This window comes from Octodon degus, unplaced genomic scaffold (genome assembly GCF_000260255.1).
Source record: "Octodon degus isolate 3935 unplaced genomic scaffold, OctDeg1.0 scaffold00020, whole genome shotgun sequence".
NCBI lineage: Eukaryota > Metazoa > Chordata > Mammalia > Rodentia > Octodontidae > Octodon > Octodon degus.
The window spans coordinates 22,882,572-22,891,420 of record NW_004524596.1 but is presented as its reverse complement, the minus strand read 5'-3'; the positions used below and the strand labels follow the sequence as shown (position 1 = coordinate 22,891,420).

Below are 8,849 nucleotides of genomic sequence, written 5' to 3'. Positions count from 1 at the left end.
TTAGGGAAGGGTCTACAGGGTGTTCAGGGTCTCACTACTAAATCAGACTCATAGTGATATTCCTGTTTTCGGCCTTCCAAATGCTGGGATTACAGGCATGTGCCACCATGTCCAGTCTCAATCACCATCTCTGCACCCCCTGGGGACAGGGACAGCACAGCAGGCCCAGGGATTGAACTCCCATTCTCTGTACTTGCTTGTAGGCACTTTAATCCACTGAGCTATGTGGCTGGCCCAAGGTCACCCAATTTAAAACTATCTTTTATTCTCTGTCTCGCCGTGCATCCCCTGTTTTGGAAGATGAAAATTCATCACTTCCTATGTAAGATGACAATTCAAAAGTATCTTTTTGAGTATTAATTTTTCTTCCTTGAACTTATCTCTATCTGAAATGCCATATATTTTACTAACTTAACTTCTTGCTGGAGACTTTCCCTTATCATTTATATGTAAGTTTTATGAAGGTAAGGATTTTTATTTGTCTTGATGCCTTTTTTCCTTAGTGCTGAAAGTAGTGCCTGGCACATAACAGGGATTCAAAATACACTTATTGGATCAATGACTAAATGGTTCTCTTGTAGAAAGTGTGGGTGGGAAGGACTTTCTTCAAGGAACAAGAGTATACACAGAGGCAGAAAGTTTGCCTAATACTCAGTTTTGCCTTTCCAGTGCTTGGAAAGGTTTTTGCAAATTTACTTAGCCAGCCTTGAACACTGCAGTTATGGTTTCGAAGAACCCAATTTAGGATGGAAAGCTGGGTCCATCTTGTTGTGGATGGGCTTTGGATGGAGAGGGCAATCTCTTTGTGGAAGAACAATAGTTATTTAGGGGAGGGCAGACAAAACTAAAAATCAGATTTACCTAAATTCTTTCTTTGTCTTTTCCTTCTTTAGGCATCTAGACCTTCTTCTGATATGATGTATCATAATAATGTTATGGCTACTATCTAAATGTTTATCTAGAGCCCCTTGTGCTCAAGACAGGGCTTTTGGAAGGCAATTGAGTTATGGGGGTGCTGTAACTGAATGTGATGTTGGTGGCTGGTAGAGGGGCCACCCGGTAGGATATGTCTCTCTCCCCCGCTCCCCACACTGCTCTCTGCTCCTTGGATGCCGTGACCCAAGCAGCTTGCCCTCCACCCCCACCCCCTGCCATACCTTCCCTCCTGGGAGCTGCTCGCCACAGAGTGGAATATGAACCAAATATAAACCTATTCTCCTTTAAGTTGTGAGAATTGGGCACTATATTCTAGTGACCAGAAAGTGATAAGACAAATGGTGACAAAAGCAGGAGTGACTTTCAAGATATTTTTCTTTCTTTTAAAGCTGCTTAAGAAATTGAGCTGCATATGTTGAAGGTAAGAGAACAGAGAGAAGGCAGAGCTTTGAGAATCAAATATGAATAAAGAAAAGAAAGAATGGGTAAGGATTAGAAGAAATGAAGAGTAATGGTTCCTAGAAAGTATATGGGACCCCAAACTCTTTTATGGAAGAATTCTTAATAACATCCAAAAGGCTAGATCTCAACCAGGACCTGGAATAAAAGCCACACACAACCATCTTAACCACAGAGGCCTGTCATGGACAAGATGAGCAGATAGTGAGACATTCCCTTCCCATTCTGAGGACTTTATTAGTGTCCCAGATTCTGGAATTACTCTGAGATATTAAGGACTTCAAGATCATTTGGAACTATCTCCTTCATTATTTACCTGAAGTAGTAGATCTATGACAGATTAAATAAGATAAAAAATTTTAAAAATAATGGATTTAAGGTTAAAACAAAGTTAGAAAACTGAGTTTGTAGATTGAGATTCACAGCTACCATTTATCACCAGGTTAAGAAAAGAGTTGTGTGGGGAGAATGAAGACCAAAGAGATCTTTATCCTAATTCATGAAGGGACCATCCTGAAGGATTCACATCTGAGTTAGCCTACAGGACTTGACACAAACGAGAGCGCTTCACTACTGCTTATCTTCTCTGATAGAAAAATCAGGACTTCTTTTTGCAACCTCAGTGTATTTCTTGCCCTCCTCAGACTTCTCTCAACCAGTAGATGCGTACAGTCCATATGGCCTTCATCATCTTGTCTGCGTCTCTCTTCCCCCAACTTGCCTCCAAACTGTGCTCTTGACGGTCTCAGTTCCTATGACACACAGATCCTACTTGAAGCACAAATAGAAGTTGACACACACTTGCTTCTCAGTGTCCTTGGGAATGGGTGACAGAACTCCGTGAGGACACCAAAACTCAAAACCACTTGTCATTTATATAAAATGAAGCAGTATTTTCATATAATCTAGCTAATCCTCTTATCTGCTTAATTAAACTATGATTACTTGCAACACATAATGAAACATGTATACTACTTAGATAGTTGTTATGTTTTATAATTCAGGTGCTAGTAACAAGAAAAACATTTATGCATTTTCAATACAAATGTGGTTTTATTCTGCAAATAGTTTTCATCTGGGGTTGGTTGAATCCTTGGCTATATAATCCATGGGTACAGCAGGGGCAATTGAGCAATTTTTGAAGTTCTTGAAATAAAAATTCTTTTTTATTTCTCTTCCTTCTTTCTTTTCTTCTCCCTCTTCATTTGATCAACTCAGTAAGCCTTCATGGAAAAGTATCTTCCCTCTACTAAGGAAATTAATTTATGTCAATTAGCACAATCAGAAATCATTCATGGATTTAGTGCAACACACTTAGAGCCTGAAATGGAAAGAAGGTTATGAATGCACTGTTATTTTGGAAACATATTTTTATTGCACATGAGAAGATTAGAGAAAATTAAATGATATTTTTTCAAGCCTTTACAGAGATAACACAGAAGAAGTAATATGAGGTGGTAAAGGATTGAAATGAAAGAGTTTAGCATCTATGATGTCTAATTAGAGACTTCATACACCATAAAGCAGCAAGAAATACAGTTGCACTTCACAATCTCAATGGCAGGAAATTTACAGACTACTGTTTTTCTGTGATCTCAGGAACCTTAGCCAATTTTAAATATATATTTTGCAAAAAACAAAAGAAAAATGTCATAAACATAAAAATCAAAGAGATTGTTCTTCGATTATTTTTTATTTTATTGAGAACAAATATCAATGAAACAGTTTCAAAACTGATTAATAGGACAGTTTCAATAATTAATACATTGTACATTGTTATCTTCTTAGTGGTTATCCACAGTACAAGAAGCAGAGAGGATATCCTGTCCAAACACTATTAGTACAAATCTTACTTTTCAATGAATTAAATGGAAGTATCTGTATATCTATCCTAACTATTCTGTATATACAGATACAAAACAGTCCTTCCTTTGTATCTCCTTTTTTTTTTGTTTAGTCCTGTCAGAGATGGCTATTCTATTGGTATCTAAATATTATAGGTGCTTGAATTTAGCAAAACAATCCAACACAGTCCAGCAGTCCACAATAGTAGTGGGTTATCCACAGAAGTTGTTGACTAGAGCCTTTCACAGTTGAACATATTAATATGGCTTCACTTTATATACCCCGTTTTTATACTTTTCTGCTGGATGGTTAAGACTAAGATAAAGCAAGACCTATATAATGAGAAATGTAACTTTTGTATCTGATAAGATCAGTCAAGTCCCCTCAGGATTGATCCCGTGGCCCTGCTTTGATTATTTTTTAACCAAAATAATCCCACTCATTTTCTTTCATCAGTCTTAAAACACTGACCATTTAAAAATTTTTTCTAACATTTTGGTAGATCTCTAATTCAAAATGGCAATATTATTTGATCAAAAGTTATATTAAGCTTCTCCAATCTTACATGAGATTTTTGCAGCATGATCATTGTTGACTTTTATCTCAATAAACTTCCAATAGTATAAACATTCTTAGTAGCAGGTAGATTTTTTTTACTCAACCACACAACACATTACTTATGAGCATGTGGAGAAACCTCTGTATTTACTGATGTATAATTCAATATTCTATCTTTCAGAACAGCCTTCATTCTTGATGCTAACTCTTATTTTATGCCAGCATCTTTATGTTTATCATGCAGGGTACACAGGAAAGAATTGGAGCAATCAACAAGGACTCATTCTCTAGCTTCATGGAAGATACAAGAAAACCAAATCTACGCCTTGAGGAAGGATCTCTTTTCTGCTTAATTATCACCAGAGAAGTTTTAATCACAGCAAGAGCATACTTGAATTACAAGTTTTTCTAAATGCAATGGTTCCAGAACTTTAACATGCCCCAGAATTTCCTTGGCTTTCTGTTCAAATGTAGAGCCTAAAGCTGCAAGCCTGGGGTGGGCTCTGAGATTCAGTGTTTCTGCTAGGATTCTGAATGATACCACTGATACACATCCTGTTAACATACTTTGACATATCCTTTTGCTATCTCACAGTTAGTGCAATGTGGGTTTTGAAACAAGAAACTGGACAAATGCACCAAAAGAGCAGAATACATTAAAGGAACCCAAAATGCTACAAAATATTGGAAATTTGACTTTATTTACATCAGTAGCAAAATTTTTACTGCACTTTTTCAAAGAATAGATGAGCTCCAGTTTACTCTGAACCCCTGGGCCAATTTTAACTAATCAAGAAAGAATTAGGAATCCTACTTCTTTGAATAGATTGGGACTAATGAGGGATTTACTTTCTTAAATAAAATATTTGCTGTGTTTCTGGTGGGACTGCATATTCTCAATGTTTCAGACTTCCCTCTTCTCTCTCAACAACTCCTATTACAGAGGTAGATTATGGGCATGGAGTTTAGCCTGGGGGTGTGAGTGTTTTGCTTTTCTCATTCGTTAGGGTATGACTGCTCTGATTCCTAGTTCATTTTTCTGAGACCCTTCCAGAACACTTGCAATCTGTTTGCCCAAGAGGATGGTGCATGTATCTTGTATTTATAGTTCTCAATCCTCATGTATATAACTCAAGGAAGAGCTCACCAACTCCAAATAGAACCTTAGTATTGCCTCTATCCATAAAATTGAGTAAGTTCATAAATTCCCATTATATAAATCAGGAAAAAATGGAAACTATATTATAAACAAGAAAATTACACCCATGGGAATTGACTACAAAGGTGATTGAAGAGCTGAGCAACCAAATGGAACATGAAACTGAAAGGTAGACATCAAAGAGGACCATTGGCCTGGATGTGGCAGTTTTATCAGATTTCAAGGAAAGCATGGACCAGAGCAGCCCAGTCCTGAGGGGATGGGAGGTAAATACTGGTACCAGAGCAGCCCAGTCCTGAGGGGATGGGAGGTTGATCAGGCTGGATACTCTGTCTAATAGCAAGAGAAGCGAGGAGTTTACCCAGACAAAGCTCTTCCTTTGAGCACTTCATCTCTTAAAGGTGCTTCCCAATGGTTGAACTCAGGAAGAAGTGAGGAAACCAGACACATGGAGAATGGGACCAACATCCTGCAGTGTGTATGCACCTTATATTCAGAGCTATACAGTAAGCTGGCTGATGTGGAGCAGAGAACAGTGTGTGAACCTGAGAACAAATATAGCAAAACTTATTGCCACAGCATGATTCCTTGGAGGCAAATATCAGGACAGATCCCAGTGGAAAGCTGGATCTTTTGTGCAAGACAAGTGTTGATTCCACTGTATATTCCTCTCTAGAGTCAGCACTGTAGCTGAGGAAATTTTTTTTTTTTATTCCTTCCAACTGTACTGTTCCTTTCCCTCTCCTTGGCAGGTGGACACTTTTGCACAGGGTTGCCATAAGCCAAGGACACATGAGTCACAACAGATGATGCAGACGTAGTTTTCTGAATGTTTATTTCCCACGGTGATGATGGAATATGGCAGTATCTGACCCTTTCCGTCTTAAATTTGGAAACCTTAGATTATCATAACACTTAGAATGGATGGAAAAGTTGAGACTGTTCTAAGGATCTCTAAAAGGCATTGTCTCACTGCACACATTTTTCTCCTTTCATAAGTGTTAGAAATTCAAGAGGCTCTGATAATTTCTACTGGTTATCTGAGTTCTAAAATAGGTGAAGTTTTATTTTGGATGTGTGCACTGCCATATGGCTAGATTTGCATTTTGAAGAAGTTTATTCAAATATTTTCCATGGAACTTTTCTAATAATAAACAATGTTACTATGATAACTTAAAATACATTTTCATGTGTTTAGATAAATATTTCTTTCTAGTTAAAGAGTTAATAATTTTCATTATGTACATGCATGAAAATTATTTTGCTCCAGCATCATGTTACTTTTTATTTTATTTTATTTTTTATTTTTTGGTTTCTGTAAAAATTTATTTGACCAAAAAAAAAAGTGATACTATTACATATGATACAGCTGCCAGAATCTAAAGAAAAGTGTGGATTTTATTCACTTGCACAATTCATGAGTGTATCTCCTGGTAGTATGATGCTTAATAAATAGGAGTGAGGGGCAGGGGATTCACACAAACTAGAAGTAGGCTGGCTTTAGTCAGAATTGTAAACTGGAACTGGCCCCCACACTGCTGGAGAATATGGAATGATTCAGATCTGAGATGTTAACTGAGAAAGCAAAATGACAACAAAAACCAAGATGTGCAACCCCTGCCTACAAAATTCTCCACATCCAGTTTAATCAGGAGGTGTTTGTTTTTTTTTTTTTTTTTTTTTTTTTTTTTAATGTTTAACTTGGTCCCAAAGAAGGAATTCAATCCTACCTAAGGAAATCTTCCATTTTCCATTAAGTGCAGAGGCAAAGTTACACCCATGACTTTAATCTCCACGCTGCTGTCCAGTATTTTTAATAGAAAGCAATTCTTTCGCTCAATTTATCGATGGTCAGCAGTTGTCAGAATATGGCAGAGCTAGACAGGACTACACACCACATTTGTGCCCAGTGCATGGCCTTACATCAGAACAGACAAGTGTGGGCCACTGTTGTTAAAATTAAAGAGCCACTCATTAGAGAACCATGTCAGAATGAAATGTGTGGAAAAGCATAGCATTCAGGACGTGTCCAGAAAAGACCCGAGTAAGTGTTATGACCATTTCCCAGGCAGGTTCATGCTGCCTGCTTGGAGGATGTTTGCTCTGCAGTGGAACACGGAGAAGGGCCAAGATGACCAGGTTAATCTAGCTATGCTTTACGACTTCCCACAATAGCCCTTTCTAATTTTCTTTTTGCTCGGTATGGAAAATACCCATCATTTTATTGTGATGGTTCCAACTTCCTGCTGTTTAGACAAGGGTGACCCAGATAGTTTATAGACTTTAGCATTTTAACCCATTGTGAGATATCAAAGTCTATATTTTAAAAGTGTGGGTTTGTATTCTCCCAGAAAGCAGACCTTGGTCACAAGAGAATGTGCTCAATACGAAACACCCTGTCTGCCTTAGGAATAAATGCAACTTAAGGGTAAAAACAGAGCTGAAAAACCTGGTGCCATTTAGAAAAGGAAAAAAAAAAGTAGGGGGGAATTAAGATTTAACTAATGCCCAAAGCATCTATGCTATAAAATATTTGGTCATGTATTCACAATCAGCTTGACATTTCCAGCAAAATGAAGATGCAATAACAAAAGAAACTTCTTACAAGGCAAGAGAATGACATGGAGCACTGGAGTTTCTGTGAGAATCACTCTTCCACTTCTGATAATATACCGCTAAATTCGTTTAGTGTCTGATCCAGTATCTGATGTAAGGCTACGTTCTCTTCTTTGGCCTGGGCAAGTTCTTTTCCAGTTCATCAATGGTTGTTTCCAGCTTTGACACCATTCTCTCTGTGAATTCAGCGCGGATCTCAGCCTCTTTCAGTTTGTCATATGGAAGTTTAATTTGTTCCTCATATTTATCCTCCTTTTCAGAATACTTCTCAGATGCAGCCTCCAGTGACTTCAGGTTGTTGGTGAAATTCTTGAGCTCTTCTTTCAGGTCACCACATTTTAGTTCAGACACCTCTGCAGGCTCCTCTGCCCTTTCCAACTCGCCCTACAGGATGATCAACTTCTCAGCTACCTTCTCATATCTGCCGTCTGCTTCCTCAGCAATGGGTTTGGCCATATTGAGCTGTAGCTCCTGGATCTCCATCTTCTCATCTTTCATGGCCCAGTTTTCAACACCTTCATCCCTTTCTCACTCTCATCTGCAGCCTTTTCTGGAGGTCGGCGGCCAGTCGCTCCTGAGCCCGGTCCAGCTCCTCCTCCACAAGTTGGATGAGCCCATTGAGGGCTGCCATATCCCCTTCAGCTTTCTCCAGCCGCTCGCGCTCACCGTCCAGCTCAAGATGCAGGCTCTGCGCGCGGTTCTCCATGTCGTCCACCTGCTGTTGCAGCGCCTGGATCTTGTGCTTCACCACCTGCAGCGAGTTGAGCCCGGCCATTGTGCGCGGGGGCTCTGTCTGTGGCTCAGCGAGGGCTGCACCCGGCCCTGGTCCTCTCTGTTACTTTTTATTTTATATGTATGAAGATCATCAGGCAGGTAATTCAGTTCCCAAAGTCGGTTTATCAGGACAAAGATGTTCTTGAGTTAGCCATTATTTTTGTTAGCTGTGTGAAAGATCAACCTGAATGAATAAAGACATCTTAAAATATTTGCATTTGCATTGTTATGAACACGTGTAGTTGCTCTAGTTAGAAATACTTAACTATTACATCATATTTACTCAACTGAAGATTTTGATAGGGAAACTTTTGAATACACAAATTTAACACAAAAACTGGAATAGAGTAAAAGTTTTTTTTTCTGGTAAATAATAAGTGCTGCGATTTATTTACTCTGCATATTTAATTGGTACATTTGGTCTGTTATAGTTTCTAAAGTATTTGAGATATAGTTGTGTTCAAATATTTTTCAATTGGTTTATTGAAAGAAAGAGAGAAAA

At 38.4% G+C, this 8,849-nt stretch overlaps 1 pseudogene; it reads right to left on the bottom strand.

Annotated features, from left to right (window-relative positions):
* Positions 1-7,604: 7,604 nt before the first annotated feature.
* LOC101576836 lies at positions 7,605-8,400 on the bottom strand (annotated as a pseudogene).
* Between the last annotated feature and the right edge of the window lie 449 nt (positions 8,401-8,849).